At 40.9% G+C, this 21,724-nt stretch overlaps 1 pseudogene; it reads left to right on the top strand.

Moving 5' to 3' along the window:
• The first annotated feature begins 16,898 nt into the window (after window positions 1-16,898).
• LOC137770524 (protein transport protein Sec61 subunit gamma pseudogene) lies at window positions 16,899-17,188 on the top strand (annotated as a pseudogene).
• Window positions 17,189-21,724: the final 4,536 nt, after the last annotated feature.

Raw genomic sequence — 21,724 nt, 5'->3', positions numbered from 1 at the left:
GCCTATGCTCATTCTTTGAGTTCAAATATTGTTTGTTGAATAAATATTATGGGAAAATAATATGAATGGGCTAAAGAAGTCCAAGATGGAAACAAAAACCACAGAAGGGACTCAGAGAATGTCTAGTCTCATTCTTTGATTGTACAGATGGGGAAATTGAGGCTCAGAGAGGGCTTGACTAGACCAAGGACATGGAGGCTGTTAGAGGCAGAGCTGGAATTGGAAGGTTCTGATGAGACTGCCTGGGCTTTATTTGTAGTCTGATCTGAGGAATTTAAATGCTTAATTTAGGTTCTTAGGACCTGCAATATTAGCATCACCTGGGAGTTTTTTAGATCAGGCCCTGCCCTAGACATACTGAATCAGAATCTTCATTTTAACAAGATCTCCAGGGGCTTTGTAGATACAATAAAGTCTGAGAAACATTCATTTCAGTGATCAGGGGACAGCTAATGTGGCTTAAAGGTCATTCCAATTCATGCAGGAAAGCCAGCTGGTACAGTGGGAAAGAAAACCCACCCAAAATGTGGTGGCATTCAGTGCATGCTGTAAACCAAAGGCCAAATGTGTGGGCCCCTCACCTTCCAAAGTTCCAGATAGTTTGGGAGTCCAGGACCTGGCCCAATGGGGGAATAATGGTTCAACTTTAGGTGAGGTGAATGAAGGGGGCTTGCATAAAGGGAAACTCCCAGAAGCCCAGCTGACCAGCAAACCTGATGCTGCAAATTTCCAACTTTTGTACTTGTAAAATCTAAAAAAAGTTTAATAAATATTTATTTATTTACACAAATAATTCTCCCCATGCTGCTTGAGGTGGTGGTGAAAGTGTTATACTCCTACCCTGCTAGTGACATTGTCAACTGGTGCAGGCTGTTTTGTAAACACTACAGCAATATGTAGCAACAACTACAACATTGTTGATCTCCTTGGACCAAGTAATGCCATTCACAAGAAATAATCCTAAGGAGATAATTCAACAGAAGTGAAAATCTATATGCATGAAGATGTTTGCTACAGATAACAGTGGAAAATACTAAATAAAAAAGGGAATGATTGAGCAAATTAGAATATGGTATCTTCACGACCATTTAAATTTAATTATAAAATAGCTACTATGTCTTACTTCATCTGCTTGGGGTACAGTGGTGGTTAAGAGCCTGGTCTCTGGGTGTTTGATTCTGGCTCTACCATTTACTGTGTGATCTTGGGCAAGTTTACTTAACCACTCTATGCCTCAGTTTCCTCATCTGTAAAATGGGGATAATAACAATACCTACTTCTTAAGATTGTTGTAAGGATGGAATGATTTAATTTAATTAATTAAAGTGCCTGGAATAGCACCTCTATAAATTTGTGTTACTATAATTTTTAAAAGTCAAATTAAATGGCCTGATACTCTCACTCCACCTGACACAGGAATGCTTTTCCTCCATCCTCAGGGCCTGACCTGTGATAAGTCCAAGACCCCCGGGGATGTTCCCTCAGTCCTCCTTGGAATCAGCCTGGTTTTCCAGCCTCGTGGAGAGAAAACAAGAGAATTTGCTCAGTTGGCCTGTACATTGTATTCTTTGTGGCTCATGTTGCTGTTATGGTGTTGCTATTGAAACAGGTGATTCAGGGGCCATCTTGAATTCTTCCTCCCTCAGCATTATGCCGGATTGTGGTAACTCCACCCCGTATAGGCCTTTAGTACACACAGACACACACACACGTGCACACACACACAACCACCTTCTGTAAGCCACTCCCCCAGCGCACCTGAGTCCTGGTTGCTGCGGCTGAACAAGGTCCCTTTCTTCTTCTCCCAACCCCTTGGTCTGTTTACATTTAGTGCCCTAGAATGGCATACTTTTCAGTAGATAATCCTACTTGTTCCGATGATAGTAATAGCTACCATTAATTGAAAGCCAGAAGTGTGCCTGCCAGGTGTTCTGCTGTAGTTTTACAAACATCAGTCCTTAGAATGAAACTATGAGGCAGGTACCTAAGAGGTAAGTACCATTATTTCTATCTTACTGGTAGAGCCTCTGAAGTTCAAGCATGTTATGGGGTTTGCTGGAGATCCACAGTTTGTAAGTGAAAAATCTGAGATTTTAACCCAGATTTGTCTAACTCCAAAGCCCACACTCAGAACAACTACCCTAAACTGCCTCCCTACATAGGGACATAAGCAAGAAGTTTATGATAAATGGTAACTAAAAAAGTAAAAGGAAAATTGCATCACTACAATGCATAGAGTTGTGCAAAAATATGTCTGCATGTAGACAAAGCATTGAGAATATTTGCTGTGCAAGGGCCATAGGATTAGGTATGATTTTTTCATTTTAAGTAATTTCCTTTAGTGACAGTTGCTGTATAGCTTTTACAATTTGAAAAAAGCTACCCTCCATCTGCAAAAATGACTGCCTTTAGGCCAATAGTTCTCAGCTTTGATTGATCATGAGAATCACCTGGAGGGGCTTTTAAAAGCAACCCAATGCCTGGGCTCCACCATAGATGAATAAATCAGAATCTCTGGGGGTTAGTCCAGGCGGTGGTATTTTAAGAGAGTCTTCCCATTGATTTTGTGTGCAACTAAGATTGAGGAACAGCTTCAGGGAGAAGCTTCACCTTCCACTCTCCTTCCAGAGAATCTAGCTGCCCCATATTCTGTGACCCCGCGCTAATTAACTCAAGCTTTTCCCTCTTTGCCCAGGAAAAAGCTAGCAATATGACTCTCCCCCCCAGTCCTTTTAGTAGATGGGCACTGAGAAGAATCTTTGGGTGGTGGAAATATTCTGTATCCTGATTGTGGTGGTGGTTAGATACATTTGCCAAAACTCACTAAACTAGACTTAAAATTGGTGAATTTTATTATGTGTAAATTATACTTCATTAAGCCGGTGTTTAAAAAGGTATGAATATTGGAAAGGAAGAAACAAATCATTATTCACAGAAATCAATATTCGTATTGTGATTGATTAATTCTACTTCCTTGTGAATTAATTCTCTTTCTTTACATTGGTGCTCTTCTTCTCTAGTCCTGGCTTTCCTCAAATATTTGGCAATTCTTGGCTGCCTTCTCTTCTATGGCTTTAGAAACGTCTAGTAAGCTTATGAAGGTTGTAGATATGGTCCAAGTCCCTGCCTCCCACCATTGTAGGGGAGATAGGCTGAGTGCTGGTGCTTGTCATCTAGTATGGAGGTTCCTTCTCCTCCATCCCTTGAGTTTTCTAGGAAGCTGAGGCCTCAGAATGACACTCAGTGCTTCCACCTGGGAAGGAGGCTGCCGTCTGTTTCTTGTTATAGGTGAAGGAGGGGGAAGGGCTATCAGGTCTAGCTGCTTCTCAAAGTGGTTCTCAATTATGGTCTTTGAACCAGCAGCCTCAGCATCACCTGGGAACGTATTAGAAATGCGAATTCTCAGGCCCTGTCTCAGATCAACTGAATCAGAAACTCTGGGGTAGGTTTCAATCTATACTTCAACCTGCCCTCCAGGTGGTTCTCAAGGTTGAGAACCACTGTCTTGACGAGTACCCCAGTTAATTTCCTGGACAATCACTCTTTCTGTTCCCTGATCCCTTTTCACAGCAGGTACTCTGGCAAGTATTTCAAGCTGAGGTTTCTTCCTTCCTGTTCCACCTTCAGTCCAATTCCAATTGCTTTCTATCATTCAGAAGTTCCCCACATTTTCTGGTGGATTGGTAGCACCTATTCTTGCTTTCTAGTGTTCCAATGGATTTTTATTTTTATTTTTAATTGTGATAAAAAGCATATAACCTAAAATTTACCATCTTAACTGTTTTTAAGTGTATAGTTTGGTAGTGTTAAGTGCATAGTTTGGTAGTATTAAGTGCATTCAAATTGTTGTGCAATCCTCATCACTATCTATCTCAAGAACTCTTTTCATCTTGCAAAACTAAAACTCTATACCCATTAAGCAACTCCCCATCGAATGGATTTTTAAAAAGCATATTTTTTTTCTGTCATTAAATGGAATTTTGGGTGTATATTAAGGTCAATGCATGTGCTCCGTATGCCATCTTTCTAAAAAAATTGTGGTTAAATATATATGACAAAATTTCCATCTTATCCATTTTTAGGTCTACAGTTCAGTGTCATTAAGTACATTCATATTGTTCTGCAAGATCACCACTATCCATCTCCAGAACTTTTTCATCTTCCCAAACTGAACTCTGTGCCCATTAAACACCAACTCCCCTTCCTCCCCCTGCCAGCCCCTTGTAACCACCATCTACTTTCTGTCTCTATAATTTGACTATTCTAAGTACCTCATATGCATGGAATTATGTAGTATTTGTGCCTTTGTGACTGGCTTACTTCACTTAGAATAATGTCAAGTTGCAACCATGTTGTAGCATGTGTCAGAATTTCCTTCCTTTTTAAGGCTGAATAACGTTCTATTGTATGTATTCACCACGTTTTGTTTATCCATTCATCGGTCAAGGTACACTTGAGTTGATTCCACTTTTTGGCTATTGTAATAATCCTGCTATGAACATGGGTGTACAAATATCTCTTCATGTCCCTGCTTTCCCTTTTTTGGAGCATATAGCCAAAGTGGAATTGCTGGTGCATATGGTAATTCTAGTTTTAATTTTTGGAGGAATTGCCATGCTGTTTTCCCTAGCATCTGCTCTATTTTACATTCCAACCACAAGGGTTCCAATTTCTCCACATCCTTGCCAACACTTGTTATTTTCTTTTTTTTTTAATCATAAATGGGTGTTGAATTTTGTCAGAAGCTTTTTCTGCGTCTATTGAGATCATATGGTTTTTATCCTTCAGTTTGTTAATATGGTTTATCACACTGATTGATTTGCATATATTGAAGAATCCTTGCATTCCTGAGATAAACCCCACTTGATCATGGTGTATGATCCTTTTAATGTGCTGTTGGATTGTTTGCTAGTATTTTGTTGAGGATTTTTGCATCTATGTTCATCAGAAATATTGGCCTGTAGTTTTCTTTTTTTGTGACATCTTTGTCTGGTTTTGGTATCAGAATGAGTTTGGGAGTGTTCCTCCCTCTGCTATATTTTGCAAGAGTTTGAGAAGGATAGGTGTTAGCTCTTCTCTAAATGTTTGATAGAATTCGCCTGTGAAGCCATCTGGTCCTGGGCTTTTGTTTGTTGGAATATTTTTAATCACAGTTTCAATTTCAGTGCTTGTGATTGGTCTGTTTATATTTTCTATTTCTTCCTGGTTCAGTCTCAGAAGGTTGTGCTTTCCTAAGAATTTGTCCATTTCTTCCAGGTTGTCCATTTTATTGGCATATAATTGCTTGTAGTAATCTCTCATGATCCTTTGTATTTCTGCGGTGTCAGTTGTTACTTCTTTTTCATTTCTAATTCTGTTGATTTGAGTCTTCTCCCTTTTTTTCTTGATGAGTCTGGCTAATGGTTTATCAATTTTGTTTATCTTCTCAAAGAACGAGCTTTTAGTTTTATTGATCTTTGCTACTGTTTCCTTCATTTCTTTTTCATCTATTTCTGATCTGATCTTTATGATTTCTTTCCTTCTGCTAACTTTGGGGGTTTTTTGTTGTTGTTCTTCCTTCTCTAATTGCTTTAGGTGTAAGTTTAGGTTGTTTATTTTAGATTTTTCTTGTTTCTTGAGGTAGGATTGTATTGCTATAAACCTCCCTCTTAGAACTGCTTTTGCAGCATCCCATAGGTTTTGGGTCATTGTCTTTTCATTGTCATTTGTTTCTAGGTATTTTTTGATTTCTTCTTTGATTTCTTCAGTGATCTCTTGGTTATTTAGTAGTGTATTGTTTAGCCTCCATGTGTTTGTATTTTTTACAGTTTTTTCCCTGTTATTGATATCTAGTCTCATAGCGTTGTGGTAGGAAAAGATACTTGATATGATTTCAATCTTCTAAATTTACCAAGGCTTGATTTGTGACCCAAGATATGGTCTATCCTGGAGAATGTTCCATAAGCACTTGAGAAGAAAGTATATTCTGTTGTTTTTGGATGGAATGTCCTGTAAATATCAATTAAGTCCATCTTGTCTAATGTGTCATTTAAGCTTGTGTTTCCTTATTTATTTTCATTTTGGATGATCTGGCCATTGGTGAAAGTGGGGTGTTAAAGTCCCCTACTATTATTGTGTTACTGTCAATTTCCCCTTTTACGGCTGTTAGCATTTGCCTTATGTGTTGAGGTGCTCCTATGTTGGGTGCATAAATATTTACAATTGTTATATCTTCTTCTTGGATTGATCCCTTGATCATTATGTAGTGTCCTTCTTTGTTTCTTGTAATAGTCTTTATTTTAAAGTCTATTTTGTCTGATATGAGAATTGCTACTCCAGCTTTGTTTTGATTTCCATTTGCATGTAATATCTTTTTTCATCCCCTCACTTTCAGTCTGTATGTGTCCCTAGGTCTGAAGTGGGTCTCCTGTAGACAGCATATAATGGGTCTTGTTTTTGTATCCATTCAGCCAGTCTATGTCTTTTGGTTGGAGCATTTAATCCATTTACATTTAAGGTAATTATCGATATGTATGTTCCTATTACCATTTTCTTAATTGTTTTGGGTTTGTTATTGTAGGTCTCTTCCTTCTCTAGTGTTTCCTGCCTAGAGAAGTTTCTTTAGCATTTGTTGTAAAGCTGGTTTGGTGGTGCTGAATTCTCTTAGCTTTTGCTTGTCTGAAAAGCTTTTGATTTCTCCATCGAATCTGAATGAAATCCTTGCTGGGTAGAGTAATCTTGGTTGTAGGTTTTTCTCTTTCATCACTTTAAGTATATCCTGCCACTCCCTTCTGGCCTGCAGAGTTTCTGCTGAAAAATCAGCTGATAACCTTATGGGGATTCCTTTGTATGTTATTTTTTGTTTTTCCCTTCCTGCTTTTAATATTTTTTTCTTTGAATTTAATTTTTGTTAGTTTAATTAATATGTGTCTTGGTGTGTTTCTCCTAGGGTTTATCTTGTATGGGACTCTCTGTGCTTCCTGGACTTGGGTGAATTTTTCCTTTCCCATGTTAAGGAAGTTTTCCACTGTAATTTCTTCAAATATTTTCTCAGACCCTTTCTTTTTTTCTTCTTCTTCTGGGACCCCCTATAATTTGAATGTTGGTGCATTTAATGTTGTCCTAGAGGTCTCTGAGACTGTCCTCAATTCTTTTCATTCTTTTTTCTTTATCCTGCTCCCTGGCAGTTATTTCCACCATTTTATCTTCCAGCTCACTTATCCGTTCTTCTGCCTCACTTATTCTGTTATTGCTTCCTTCTAGAGTATTTTTCATTTCAGTGATTGTGTTGTTCCTCACTGTTTGTTTATTCTTTAGTTCTTCTAGGTCCTTGTTAAATGTTTCTTGTATTTTCTCCATTCTGTTTCCAAGATTTTGGATCATCTTTACTCTCATTACTCTGAATTCTTTTTCAGGTAGGTTGCCTATTTCACCTTCATTTATTTGGTCTTGTAGGTTTTTACCTTGCTCCTTCATCTGTAACAAATTTTTTTGTTGTTTCTTTTTTTTTTTTTTTTTTTGATGGGTGGTGCTGTATTCCTGTCTTACTGGTTGTTTGGCCTGAGACGTCTAGCACTGGAGTTTTCAGGCAGTTGGATAGAGCTGGGTCTTGGGTCTTGGTGCTGAGGTGAGGACCTCTGGGAGACCTCACTCCGATTGATATTCCCTGGGGTCTGAGGGTCTCTTTAGTCCAGTGGTTTGGACTCGGACCTCCCACCACAGGAGCTCGGGCCCGACCTCCAGCCTGGGAACCAAGATCCCGCAAGCTTTGTGGCACAGTAAAAAAAAAAAAAAGAAGAAAGAAAGAAAAAAGAGCAGTACAATATCAAAGAATAAAAAACAAAATAAAATTAGAAAGATAAAAAATATATTAGGAAAAATAAAGCTATAACTGAAACAACTGCAACAAGGTAAAGTAAAACCACAGCAGAAAAAAGAAAAAAAAAGGGGGGGGCGGGTTGGGGAACAAGCCAGAAGGAGAGATCACTAACAAAGTATAAAGAATAAAATAAAATTAGAAAAATAAAAGATTTATTAGGAAAAATAAAGATATAAAAGAATCAACAACAATGAATCAACAAGATAAAACAGAACCCCAATCTAAAAGAGGAAAAAAGAAAAGAAAAAAAAAAAGCCTCAGCTCTTGGGGCGGAGTTTAGGTGGGGGGTGGAACTCAGGCAGGGGCAGAGTTTTGGGTGGGGCACGACCTAGGGGGGTAGGGGGAGTGACATTTGAGCATGGGGAGGGGCCTAGGCAGGGTGACATTCAAGCGTGGGGCGGGGCCTCTGCTGAGGACCTGCTCCCGGAAGGGGTTAGGCAGCACGTGCGTGGAATGGAGCGCCTCTGGAGTGTGGAGTTCCAGAGTTTGGAGGTAGGGACCTGAGTGGGGTTTAGGCCAAGCACGGTTGGAGGGGGTCTCAGAGGGGGTCTCCGAGTGTAGAGGTGGGGCCCTGGGTGGGGGTGTAGGGGCAGGGCTTGGGCTCTGCACAGCAGGAGGGAGGCTCTGAGGGCAGAGGATTAGGCCCGGGAGCCCAACAGGCTCCCCGTGCCCAAGTGGACAGGGAAAGCGCTGGCCCCGTTCCCTTCTGTTCCTTCGTGCCCCTCCCCCACTATCTCCCCCAGGGTTTCCCCTGTCCCCGCTGGACCCCTAACTATGGGTGGGTCCCACTGGGTGTAGGAACTCCTTCCCTCCCCCAGCCGCCCCTCAGGGGTGCCGGTCCAGAGGTCCGGCCTTTACTTTTGCTCCCCCTTCCCTCCCTCCCTCCCACTCCCTCAGGACCCCCGGCGGCTGGAGGGGGTCTCGGTGGGCAGAGGATCAGGCCCCGGATATCAGCAGGCTCCTGGGGACCCAAGTGGGCAGGGGAAACCTGGCCACGCTCCCTTTTGACCCTCTGCCCTCCCAGTGGTCCCCCAGTTTCCCCCTTCAGGAGTGGGATCCCTTCCCCTCCCCCAGCTGCCCCTCCGGGGTGCCAGTCCCGTCCCGCCTCCACTTCTCCTCCCCCATTGCTCCCCCCAAGTCCCACATCCTACCCGGTCCGTGGGGGTTCCTCCCATCCCCTTAGGTGTCCGTGGTCCCCCACTGGTGCCTGGTAGGTGCCCCAGTTGTGAGGAGACGCAAATTCCATGTCCTCCTAGTATGCCATCTTGACTCCGCCCCCTCTTTTATTTTTTTTATGATAGCCATCCTAATGGATGTGAAGTGGTATCCCATTGTGGTTTTGATTTTTTCTTTTTTTTTTTATAAAATTATTCATTTATTTTTGGCTGCATTTGGTCTTTGTTGCTGCCTGTGGGCTTCTTCTAGTTGCGGTGAATGGGGGCTACTCTTCATTGCGGTGCGCGGGCTTCTCATCACAGTGGATTCTCTTTGTTGCGGAGCCCCGGCTCTAGGCGCGCGGGCTGCAGTAGGTGTGGCACGTGGGCTCAGTAGTTGTGGCTTGTGGGCTCTAGAGCCAGGCTCAGTAGTTGTGGTGCATGGGCTTAGTTGTTCTGCGGCATGTGGGATCTTCCCGGACCAGGGTTTGAACCTGTGTCCCCTGCCTTGGCAGGCGGATTCTTAACCATTGCACCACCAGGGAAGTCCCCTGTGGTTTTAATTTTCATTTCCCTAATTATTAGTGATGTTGAGCTTCTTTTCATGTGCTTATTGGCCGTTTGTATATCTTCTTTGGAGAAATATCTATTCTAGTACTTTGTCCATTTTTGAATCAGGTTTGTTTTTTTTTTTTTGTCCCCGAGTTTTAGTAGTTCTTTATATATTCTGGATATTAATGCCTTATCAGATATGTAATTTGCAAATATTTTCTCCCATTCTGTTGGTTGCCTTTTCACTCTGTTAATAGTGTCCTTTATTGCACAAAAGGTTTTCATTTTGATGTAGTCCAATTTGTCTATTTTTTCTTTTGCTGCTTGTGCCTTTGATGTCTTATCCAAGAAAATCAGAGCCAAATCCAGTGTCATGAAGCCTGATGTTTTCTTCTCTCTATGCAATCTTGATCTAGCCTCTAATAGCAGTTTCTATTTGTCTGCTAGTTAAACATAAATATCTATCTTTCCCCCACCCTGCCCTTGTCATTAGCATGACTGTTTAAAACCTGGCAGTTTTGCTATCAATCCACAATATAGATACAGCTGCTCTCTGATGAAAGGCTAAGACAAGGTGGAGTAAGTTCTGAATGACCTTGATCTTAACCCTGATCACAGTGAAAGGGACCGGGGAAGAGTAGACTAGGTGTTTTTGGAATCAAAAGGACCTCACCCCAAATCTGCCTGTCTCTGCCACCGCTAGCTGGGTGGTTTGGGGCAAGTTCTGCCTCTTTGAGCTTCAGTTTTATTTTATTGTTCATGTTCAAAATGGGGATAATAATACCTACCTTGAGGTGCAGTTGTGAGAATGACAGATAATGTGTATACAAGTCTGGCTCTTGGAAGCTGGGAGCCCTAATTATTAATTATGCTGTGTTAGACTTGGTTGTCACCCAGTACATCTCCTCTACTTGACCACTAGCCCGTGAGCACCTCCAGGGACCGGTGTAGCACATCTTCATCTCTGGATCCCAACACTTGGTCCCAAGCCTAGTCAGTGGTAGGACCTCTGTAGGCCTTTGTTGAGTGAATGATTTGGAAGGTGAAAAAACATTCCCTTGCCGCCAGCCTGAAAGCCACATCCCTGTCATGGCACATGGGTGTGAATTTGTGAGTCTGAGGATTCATGTGAAATACCTTCTTGCTCTTGGAATGTATTTCTTTCCACATATGGATGCCAAACGATGTTCAACTTTTCCTCTCTCCTCTTCACTGCTACTGTTTTTTGTTTACTTTCCAGGTGAAACTGATCCTGCATCCCAGAGGGAATTTTGGAAGAGGTTTCGGTGGAGGTGAAAACCAAGTGCCTGAATGGTTTTATTGCTGAAAGTCCTGAGTCTGGGAAACCTCTCAGTCTTGGGGTTTCCCTCAGAATGAAAAACAAGGGGAAGCTGACTGGCAGGTACACGGACAAGACAGAGATCTTTTGAATTCCCGACTTTATCAAAGTTTGGTTTGATAGATTCTGTACGGTTCTGTTAGGTTACATTGAATTTGGTACTTAGGTGAGTATGGAGCAGATCAGATTTTTGTTCTGGTTCCATTCAAATTTTTATTCTCTGTACAAAGTAATACCATTGGCAACTTTAAAAAAGTGTTTCTTGACATGGTAAAGTGGCCAACATTGAGACTGAGGAAATACATGTATTAATTTTGGATCATAGTTCCTTTTCTAAGCCTATTTTTGGACTACAGTTTGCTGTCATCAACACCAAATTTTCTTCCTCGGTGAAGTATTTTTCTCAAAGACAAGTCTTTATGAGTAATCATCAGAGAAAGGAAGCAGGTTAATTTTACTTTGAAAGCTCTGTTGGGTGCCAAAGCTGGTAGGGTGTGCAAAAATACAGGCTTGAACTGTTTTAGAAATGGATTTTTAAAGAATTGTGGCTAATGTTTTTCATCCCAGTGACTATTTCTGAGTTCAAGTTTAGTGGAAGATGATTATGATTACTTAACAGAAACATGATCAGACAGGTATTTTATATCCTGGTACGTTCTTTATGCTCTCTCACTGGGCCAGCAGACCCCATATGTCTAGTTTCCACGGTCTAGACCCTCCCTAGTGTTGTCAGCCCACCGTTGACAACGTCCAGTTTAAAACACAGATCTGACTAAGTCATGCTCCTGCTTAAAAATCCTCACTAGCTATCCCACTTCTCCCAGGATAAAGTCCGAAGACATCCCAGGCTTGTGTGAGCTGATCCTCCATTGAGCCTATACGCTTGCTTCCTGGCTCTTTCATAGCCTTTTTAGAACCCTTCACTTATTCACATAACAAAAACTTAGCCATTTCAAACTAAACAAGTTAGTGGCATATAGTACATTTACAATGTTGTGCAACCACCACTATGATCCAGTTTCAGAATATTTTCATCACCCCCAAAGGAAACCATGTACACATTAAGTAGTCACTCCCTATTGCCCCTCCCCCAGCCCCTGGCAACCACCAACCTACTTTCTGTGTCCCTGGACTTATCTGTTCTGGACATTTCATATGTATAGAATCATTGTGTGGAATATTGAATGGAATCATGTATAATATATGACCTGTGTGTCTAGTTTCTTTTATATAATACAATATTTTTGAGGTTCCTTTGTGTGGTGACAGTACTGTATTAGAAATTCATGCCTTTCTATGTTTGAGTAATATTCTATTGTATGGATATAGCACATTCATCTGATGGTAGACATTTGGATTGTTTCCATTTTTTGGCTATTATGACTAGTGCATGCACGTATGTGTATTTGCTTGAGTACCTGTTTTCAATTCTTTTGGATATATACCTCGGAGTGGAATTGCTGGGTCATATAGTATTTCTATGTTTAATGTTTCAAAGAATTGCCAGACTGTTTTCTTCCCTTTTCTCTCGTGTTTCTATAATACAATATATTCAAGAAAATTTCTACTGTAGTACAGGTATAAGATACCTTTAGTTATAACAGGCTGTATATGTATCTGACGGCAGGGATTAGGTCTTATTTATTTGTGAATCTCCAATACCCGGGACAGGGCTGCACAGAGAAGGTACGCAAAAAATGTTTGTAGAATTGGATTGACTATAGAGGGATTATATGCAGTTTTATCCTTGAGGAAGATGTGGTGTATGTGGTAAGGCTGTGAATATAAGTGATGGGCTAAGTGGACATAGGGGGTGGGTGAAGTGAAGAAGACCCTCCCTACTCCTTTGGACAAAGGGAAAGGAAGACCAGTGTGGTAGAACTAGTTATCCATAGACCTGGCTTCTATTGCTGGTTTGCCTTTAACTAACTCATTATAATTTTCTGAGAAGTTCAGTTCTCCTCTTTGTCAAATGAAAAGATTGAATATTTTAGTGATATTCCATTTTTTGGGTTTGTTTTAAGCAACGGGAACTGTTTTATTCATATGAACTCACTGGTGGAAGCCCAGTATGCCTTGGTGGGGGGAAGGGCAGAGTGCAGAGCAGGGCACAGACCAGAATGCGAGGCAGCCCCTATCCCTGCAGCCCCAAGACCTTGGCAGGACCCTGAGACTCAAGGTCCCAGCACATTCAGTAGCTCTGAGAGACCTCTGTTCTAGAAAGGTCAAGGAAGCATTAATGCACACAAGTACATATTATTCTGCAAAAAAAGAATTTTTTCCAAACAATAGAGGGGAGCTTAAGGATTGAGACAGCAGCTTCAATGGGAAAAGAACAAAAGATCTGATGAAAAATTACAGTGAGTAGTACATTTGGTTAAAAGGGGGTCCCCAACCTCCTTCTCACCTCCTCGTACTTAAAAAGAAAAGATGTTGCAGGTTGACTTCATGAGCAGAATTGTCAAACATTTGTACTCTCCTAACTGAATGGATTCCTGCTCCATGAGAGCACTTCCTCTGCAAATGTCCTGCCTGGTGTCATAGCTGAACGTGTCGCTGGGCAGGCCTGGTCTGGTCCTTACTTTCTAGGTTTCCTTTTTTTTCTCTCTCTCTCTCTCCTGGCAAAATGTTTTGAAAACATGACATTTACACTCCACCCTCATGTTATCTTTTCTCTCTAGTTCTTTGCTTTTGAACTAGCCTTGAACATTGTGAGGGTTAGCTGAGGCCCCCAGACCACTTCCTGGCACGCCTATGGCATCAACAGGCCATAACCTCTCTCTCCACCGGATTGCTGCTGATGCTTGGCTTGGTTTGGTCTTGTTCAATTTTTTATTTCTGCTGAAGCTCATTTTTAGGCAACACTTCTGCAAATATACTGCCTGAACCTCAAAATCTCTTCTATTTATTCAGGTTGAGGCACAGAAGTCATTCAGGCACTGAGACCGAAGTTGGTTTACACGGATGTCTGAATTAGCCCCCAAACCATGTTGTTTTTATTGTGAATATCCCTACGTGTCATCATAGAAACACAGTTCAAGCAGTGTAACCACAAACAGTATTCACATTCCACTATTAACCCTCTTGTTCATTTTTTTTTTTCTTTTTTTTGTGAGGCTCTTTTGGAAATTCTACAACTTCTTTTAAAACAGATTTTCTGGACAATGACTGCCCCTTTTGGTGGTAGAGCCCTATTATAAAAATAGAAAGGAAATTCATTTTCAATATCCCTCTCATTTTACTTGCTTAACAGTTGCTTTCACTCCAAAATGGGCATGAACGTAAACACTGCAGTATTTTCACCATTTCTTTAAATGCTTTTTAAGAAAGGGAACTTACAGTTTTCCGGAGGATACCTGTATGACGTTAATCCCTCTTGCTCCACCATGATGCTGTGGGACTAGTGGAGGATTGGATGCCGTAATCCTTTAAATATCACTTCAAAAATGATTTAGAAAAGCTAAAGTCTGTCTTGTAAGCCCCAGAACTTGTCTCAGATCTTGCCTCGATCAACTTCCAAAGTATAATGCAACGTGGTTATGTTCCTCTGGGGAAACCTGTGAAACAGGTCTTTGAGCTCCATTGGATGTGTCAGAGTTTTAATTGATTGTTTACCATGTGTCTGCCCCCCCACTAATAGCAGTGCTAAGGACAGGACGTGTTTTATGGGAACAGTCACCCAGAGCTTAATTTGTTGTTGGGTAGTAGACAAGACTATTTCCCAATGAAATTAAATCTGTTTCGTGCCCTGAGAGTTTCTTCTTGATCAAGTGTGCTCTGCTGATTATTGAGAGTGCAAACCTTGATAGCCTCCAATTAGCACTGATGAGATTCCAGGGAAAACTTACTCCCTGTTCCTTGCCAGTTATAGAAAAACATTTTGGTTGAGAAGAGGTGTGCTACAGAACTCTGTTCCTTGAGTTCATTTACTTTTTCTCTTGCTTCTTGGATCACAAGACAGGGGTGAACCACATGCCCTTATTACAAGCCATATAAAGTACCTCACATATATTATCTCATTTTGTCCTCATGTTAACGTTGCAAAGAGGGCAGGCAAGTATCATTATGTCCATTTTACAGATAAGAAAACCGAGTCCCAAATAGCTTTGCAACTTACTTAAGGAACCACCAGTAATAAGCACCAAGCAAGGACTAGAAAGCAGATACTCTTTTTAGTAATTACCCTCTTTTTTGGACAGTAGCCAAGACTGCTCTACCTAGAGCTTACTGCAGTGGAATTTCTGCCCCCCAACACAATTCGTTTATTCATTCAATCAACAAACACTTGCAGTGAGTATGAATTTGGGGACTCAAAATTCAGATCTGCAAAACAAAGGTAGATTTATTTTTAAACTTCAAGTAAATTCTCCCTTGGGTCCTCATTCCTCCTGGCGGCAGAAACTTGTCAATTCTAGGTTTTCTCTGTATATAAGTTCAGGCCATTGGAAGGTTTGTGTGAGTGTGTGACAGTGTGTGTGTTATGGAGATGGTAGACGCATAGGGCCTTCTGGGGTCTTGTTACTCTGATTTTTGCTGTTGAAATGTGTGGCCCATCTGGTCTTCCAACATTTGGTAAATACTAGCATTTATTGCTATGTGATTTTTTAAAAACCCTGCTCTTGAGGCATCTGTAGAACTGCTGGCTTGCCTTCTTTCATCTAGCTTCTATGTCCTCCTTGTAAGTATGAGAGACACTTGGCTGCCCTCCTGAGCTACTCTGAGAATTTGGGGGGATTTCATAGGACTCTCTCAGGCCTCTTGGTCTAGCCTTGTCGTATGTCTTTTTTATTCGAAGCTTCTCCCTCCTACCCTATTGTGTGTGGGAGTGGGGAGAGGACACTGTCTCCCCACCTCCTCAGGTATCACCTGGTGTGAGGCACAGGTCTCCTCTACCCCTGGATCTACCAAACTAACCTGGGGTGTATCTCATTTCCCTGACTACACACATATCCCCTCACCCTGGCCTTACCCAAGGGAAGGAGGGAGGGTGGGGTGAGGGGCATAAACAGGGACATTCTCCATCATCCAAGTGTCTGCTCTGCTGTCCAATGCTCTCCTCTAGAGCAGGTAAATTTTACTTCCTCTGGGGCAAGGGGTGGGATGGGGGTGGGGAGGAAGGATTAGCACAGCAAGTGTTCATCCAAATCTATTATCTCTGCCAGGAGCTCAGCTTTTGAAGGTCAAAAGTTATGAGTTAACTATTTTCATTCTCTCTTCCTTGAAGCAGTAAAGGTGGAATGTCTTAGCTGTCTAGGCTGGGGGGTGAGCAATGGGGTACACATAACTCTGTGTGTGTGTGTGTGTGTGTGTGTGTGTGTGTGAGAGAGAGAGAGAGAGAGAGAGAGAGAGAGAGAGAGAGAGAGAGAAGCTGTTAATGCCTCATAATATTACCCTGAGTTTGGTCATTTTTGCCTAACATGTTCCAGATTCTCTGCCAGATGGGAAATATAGAGGTGAGCAGACTATATCCCTTGCCTAAGATGTTTACAGCCTAGTGAGAAAGGCAGAGACAAGGAGGTTGGCCCTAAGGCGAGATGCAGGCTGAGAGTGGTGTGCACTATTTAAACCAGTGTAGTGTGCTGGCTGATTGGAAAGATGTATAAGGTGCCACTTGTACCCTTTCCCGCAGACCCAAGCAAAGACTTTACAATTCTACAGTTTCCCTGTTATCCAAACTATTTGGTGCTCACCACTTTGGGTAACTGATCTGAACTAAGATTTAAGTGGAAAGCAAAAGGAAAATTAATAGTAAAACAATTATAATTTTGTATCTATGATCTCACAGGACCTTCTCCACCTCAGTGAGAGCTTGTAGGGTTATCTCCACGTGGCCCATATAGAGCCAGGGTTACTTAATAGCATCTTCTAGGTACCACTGCAAGCTGAGAAACATTAATTTGGCATTATGAAATAATCTGAAGCCGGACCCAGCTTCCGGTTCTGGTGGGCGTCTGTCTGTTGGCTGTTGTGCTACGTGTCTTTGGCTTGTGAGCGGACGGTGGGCAGGCATCATGGATCAGGTAATGCAGTTCGTTGAGCCAAGTTGGCAGTTTGTGAAGGACTCAATTCGGCTGATTAAAAGATGCACCAAACCTGATAGAAAAAAATTCCAGAAGATTGCCATGGCAACAGCAATAGGATTTGCTATAATGGGATTCACTGGCTTTTTTGTGAAATTGATCCATATTCCTATTAATAACATCATTGTTGGTGGCTGAATACCTTTTAAGAAAAGTGTTTTTCATCTTGGGGATTGGTGAACAAGTAAGGATTTGAGACGCTCATGGAGTAACAATTTGCCTGTATGTTTTGTGTTTTTCTTTCATTTTTTTCTTCCAAGATGTTTTCTATTTGTAAATTAAAATAATTTCAAAATTTATAAAAAGCAGTAATTTCAACTTTTACTTCTGTTTCTCAAAAAAGCCTAAAAGAGAGTATGTTCATTACATAGAGCAAATTCCCTCCTCTTCTTTCATCTTCTCTTTTCTCCTTCTCTCTCTTCCTCTTCCCTTCCTATTTGTCCTATCTATCTGTCTGTCTATCTATCTATCTATCCATCCATCCATCTATCCATCTATCATCATCTATCATCCATTCATCTGTCTCATGGCCAGCTTTGCTCTTTTCCCAGTCCAAATCCCCACCCCAGATCTCTCAAACTGAGCTGGCATAGTCTTTTGGGAAAAAAAAAAAAACATTTTCAACTATTTCCTGTTTTAGTTTCCTCTCTTTCTCTTTCTCCTTTTCTTTTTCCTCTACTTCCAGTCCAGTAGCAACCTGTCCTTTTAAATACAAATCTAAATATTACTTTAGCTACATATTATAGATCTAGAAAAAAGTCTGGTGAAGACAGAACCATCCTTAGCACGCTGGGTGTGGAGGTCGGGGTGGTGGGTTGATGGGAGAGGCAGAGGGAGAGCCAAGGAAGCAAAGACCGTTTTCCTCAGTGCATGGAGAAGGTGATGTATTATTATTTGCAAGTCTATTTTTTTGATCCCTGTCAAACTCTTTTACAGATGGAGAAACTGAGGCCTGGAGAATAAAATAAGCTGCCCAAGGTCGCACAGCTGGTAAGTGACAGAGCTGTGGTTTAAATTCGGATCTTTGACATTAAGTGTTCTTCCTACTCACAAGTGGAGTAAATTCCCGGTTTCTCCCATAATTCAAATGAGAGGAAAATTCAAATAACAAAGATTCTCTCCCCACCCCTCAAAAGTAGTAATGGAGAGGACAGTTAATGGAAAAAAGATGCCAGGTCTAGCATGAGAACTATGGTTTGTTGGTTCTTTGATATGGAGACGGTAATGGCCACCCACTGCCAGAAGTGAGGCAAGAACCAGGAGAGGCAACAAGATGGAGGGAGCTGAAGGCCTTGTGAATTAACAGTATTGGAATTACATGGGTTCCGAAGTTTGTGTTTTAAGTGTCAGCCACAGGGAAACCTGAGAGATCTGGGTTACTGCTGAAGAAAAGTATGTTACACAGTGAGAACAGAAAAACCCAGTACTGTTTCCTGATTACTGTATTGTATATTACATGGACCTTATAAAAAAATTAAAACATATAGCAGAAAGTGAGCAGCCCGTGTAATACCCCAACTCACACACCCATAAAAGTCATAAGAAAATCTTCATATTTTTTCTATACAAATACTAATATGGTGGTAAAATAGCAGAATATCATTCACAATCTGTATGAAATCTTGCAATCATATAGGTTCCTTTACCTTTACCCCTTTATGTTATAGGTATTGTGGTGATTACATCTACATACATTGAAAATGCCGTCAGACAACTCTGTCATTACTGCTTTAAACAGTCATACGTATTTTAAGGAGCTTAAGAGATGAAAATTAGTATACATTTACTCAGATTTTTACCATTTTTGTTGTTTTTCTTTCATTCTTAAAGTTCCAAGTTTCTCTCTGGTATCAGTTTCCTTTCGCCTAAAGAATTTCCTTTAGCATGTATTTTAGAATCTGTCTACTGGTTACAAATTCTCTTAGATTTCCTTCATTTGAGAATGTCTTTATTTCACCACCTTCATTCCTGTAAGATATTTTCACTGGATATAGACTTCTGGGTTGACACTTGTTTTCTTTCAGCACTTTTAAAGATGTTCAACTGTCTTCTGGACTCCATGGTTTATGATGAGAAATCAGTAGTCATTTGAATTATCTTTCCTCTAAAAATAATGTGTTGTTTTCCTCTAGACTCTTTCAAGATTTTAAAATATTTTTTTCTTGGTACTTAGTTTTATTATGATGTGTCTGGGCATGGTTTTCTTTGACTTTATCTTGATTGGGCTTTACTGAGTTTCTTAGATCTGTAAATTGATGTCTTTCACCAAATTTGAGAAATTTGGGCCATTATTTCTTCAAATGTTTTTAATGTACTAATATCTATTCTTCTGGGACTCCAATGGCATGAATGTTAAACATTTTGATCTTGTCCCACAGATCTCCATGGCTCTGTTCATTGTTTTTCAGTCTTTAGTCCCTCTATTATTCAGATTGGATAATTCCTATTCATCTGTTTTCAAGTTCACTGACTCTTACCTCTATCATCTCCATTCTGCTATTGAGTCCATCTAGTAAATCTTTTATTTCAGATTATATATTTTTCAGTTTTAAAACGTCCCTTTTAATATAGTTTCTATTTCTCTGCTGAGAATGTTTATCTTTTCATTCATTTTAAGACTATTCTCCTTTATCTTATGGACCATCGTTATGATAACTACTTTAACATCTTTGCCTGATAATTCCAACATCTGGATCATCTAGGAGTTGGCATCTTTTGTCTTTTCCCTTGAAATTTTCTTCTTTTGTGTATGCTGGGTAATTTTGGATTGTATTCTGAACATTTAAAATATTATGTCATGAGACTCTGTGACCTATTAAAATCCTCTGGCAAATGTTGATATTTATGTTTCAGCAGACCTTATTAGGTTCAAACTGCAAAATCTGTATCCCCTTCTGTGGGTGACTTTTCCAATGATAGTTTTCAAACTGTTGCTATGGTGTTTTGGGTCTGTCCCATGTTTGTGCTGCTTAGGGGTTAATCTGAGACTTGAATGGTGGTTTAAATCATAATTCAGTTCTCAAAGACTTTTCCATGGTGCTTTGTATCTGTCTTGTGCATTCACAGCTCAGAGTTAAGTCTGGGCCTTGTGTAGGTTTCCACACAGAATCAGAAAATTCCTTTTTCTGGCTCTTTCCTCTCCAGGATTCTTCTCTGTGATCTAGCCCATAGAGGACTCATGATCCTCTGCTCAGAAAGATGGGGTTTTACTTAGGGTTTTATCTGTCTGTATCCTTGCTGCTATAGCACCCCTCCATGACTGGGACCCACCCTCAGGGCAAAGAAGCAAGAGAAAAAAAGAGAAAAAGAAAACAGGGATTCCTCACATACTTTTGGGAGTGCAGGGGCCTCTTTCCCCAATTATCCTGGTCAGAGAAACAGAGTTCCTATTGGAGTTTCAGCTGCCTGCACTGCCACCACACAGTTCCATGACTGGGGCTTGTCTTCAGGTCAAACCTGGGGAGCTCATCCCTGGACAGGTTGCTGCTGCAATTGTTTACTTCCCTTCTTGTCTCTTCTGTTTACTTTTCAGAGTCCTCAGGTAGTTGCTTTTTATATCTTGTACATTGTTTTTAGTTGTAATTAGAGAGAGGTAGGCTATTGTGGGCTTTATCCATCTTGTGTGGCACCAGAAGTTCTTATAATCCTTTTAAAGTTTCATCTTTTTACTTTTAAATCTTTGCTCCTTCTGGAATTAATTTTGATGTAAGGAGTAATGTAGTACACTATTATTGTTGTTGTTATTATTATTATCCTAGGAAATCTTTGGTAGGTGAATAAATCAGGAGCCATAGTGGGAAGACCATGGGATTAGCAGTTGCATCAGTCTGGGTTCAAATGACTCCATCACTTACAAGTTCGTGACCTTGGGTATAACCTCCCTAATCTCAGCTTCCTCATCAGTACAGTAAGGATAATGAATAGTATCTGCTTCACAGAGTTGCTGTGAATATTAAATGAGATAATGCTAGTAAATTATTTTGCACGGGGTCTGGCACTTAGTAGGGGACTTAATAAATGTCAGTTATCGTGGCTATGATGATGGTGATAATTATTGTTGTTATATGAGTAACAAGACAAAGTCATTACACTTGAGAGTGAGGTGCACTGAAGGCTTAGGGGGATGTTACTTAGTCACAGTACGTATGTCAAATCACATAGAAAGCTGCTCTCTGTCCCAGAACATGCGTGAGGTCTGAATCAGTGACATGGATTTGAGTTTGTAGGATCAGGAAATGTGACCGGGAGATGGAGAATGTTGTAGGTAATACACTGATAACTCCCTCAGTTAATGATTGTAGACAAGGAAAATGAAGAATCCTAAAACACATTTTAGAAAATGGTGTTTTTCAAATTGGAATCAGAATCATCTGGTCTACTTGTTAAGATGCAGATTCTTGGGCCCCACTCCTGACCTAAGAAATTAGAACTGTGGGCAGGGCCTGGGAATATGCATTTAGCAGGCTCCCCAGGTAATTCTTTTTCTAAGTAAATAAACAAACAAACAAATAATTAATTAATTAATTTATGGCTGCGTTGGGTCTTCGTTGCTGTGCACAGGCTTTCTCTAGTTGCAGCGAGCGGGGGCTACTCTTTGTTGCTGTGTGTGGGCTTCTCATTGCAGTGGCGTCTCTTGTTGAGGAACACGGGCTCTAGGCACGTGGGCTTCAGTAGTTGCAGCATGCGGGCTCAGTAGTTGTGGCTCATGGGCTCTAGAGTGCAGGCTCAGTAGTTGTGGCAC

The sequence above is a fragment of the Eschrichtius robustus genome, chromosome 10, assembly GCF_028021215.1.
Source record: "Eschrichtius robustus isolate mEscRob2 chromosome 10, mEscRob2.pri, whole genome shotgun sequence".
Taxonomy (NCBI): Eukaryota; Metazoa; Chordata; class Mammalia; order Artiodactyla; family Eschrichtiidae; genus Eschrichtius; species Eschrichtius robustus.
This window is presented reverse-complemented; position numbering and strand designations above follow the sequence as displayed.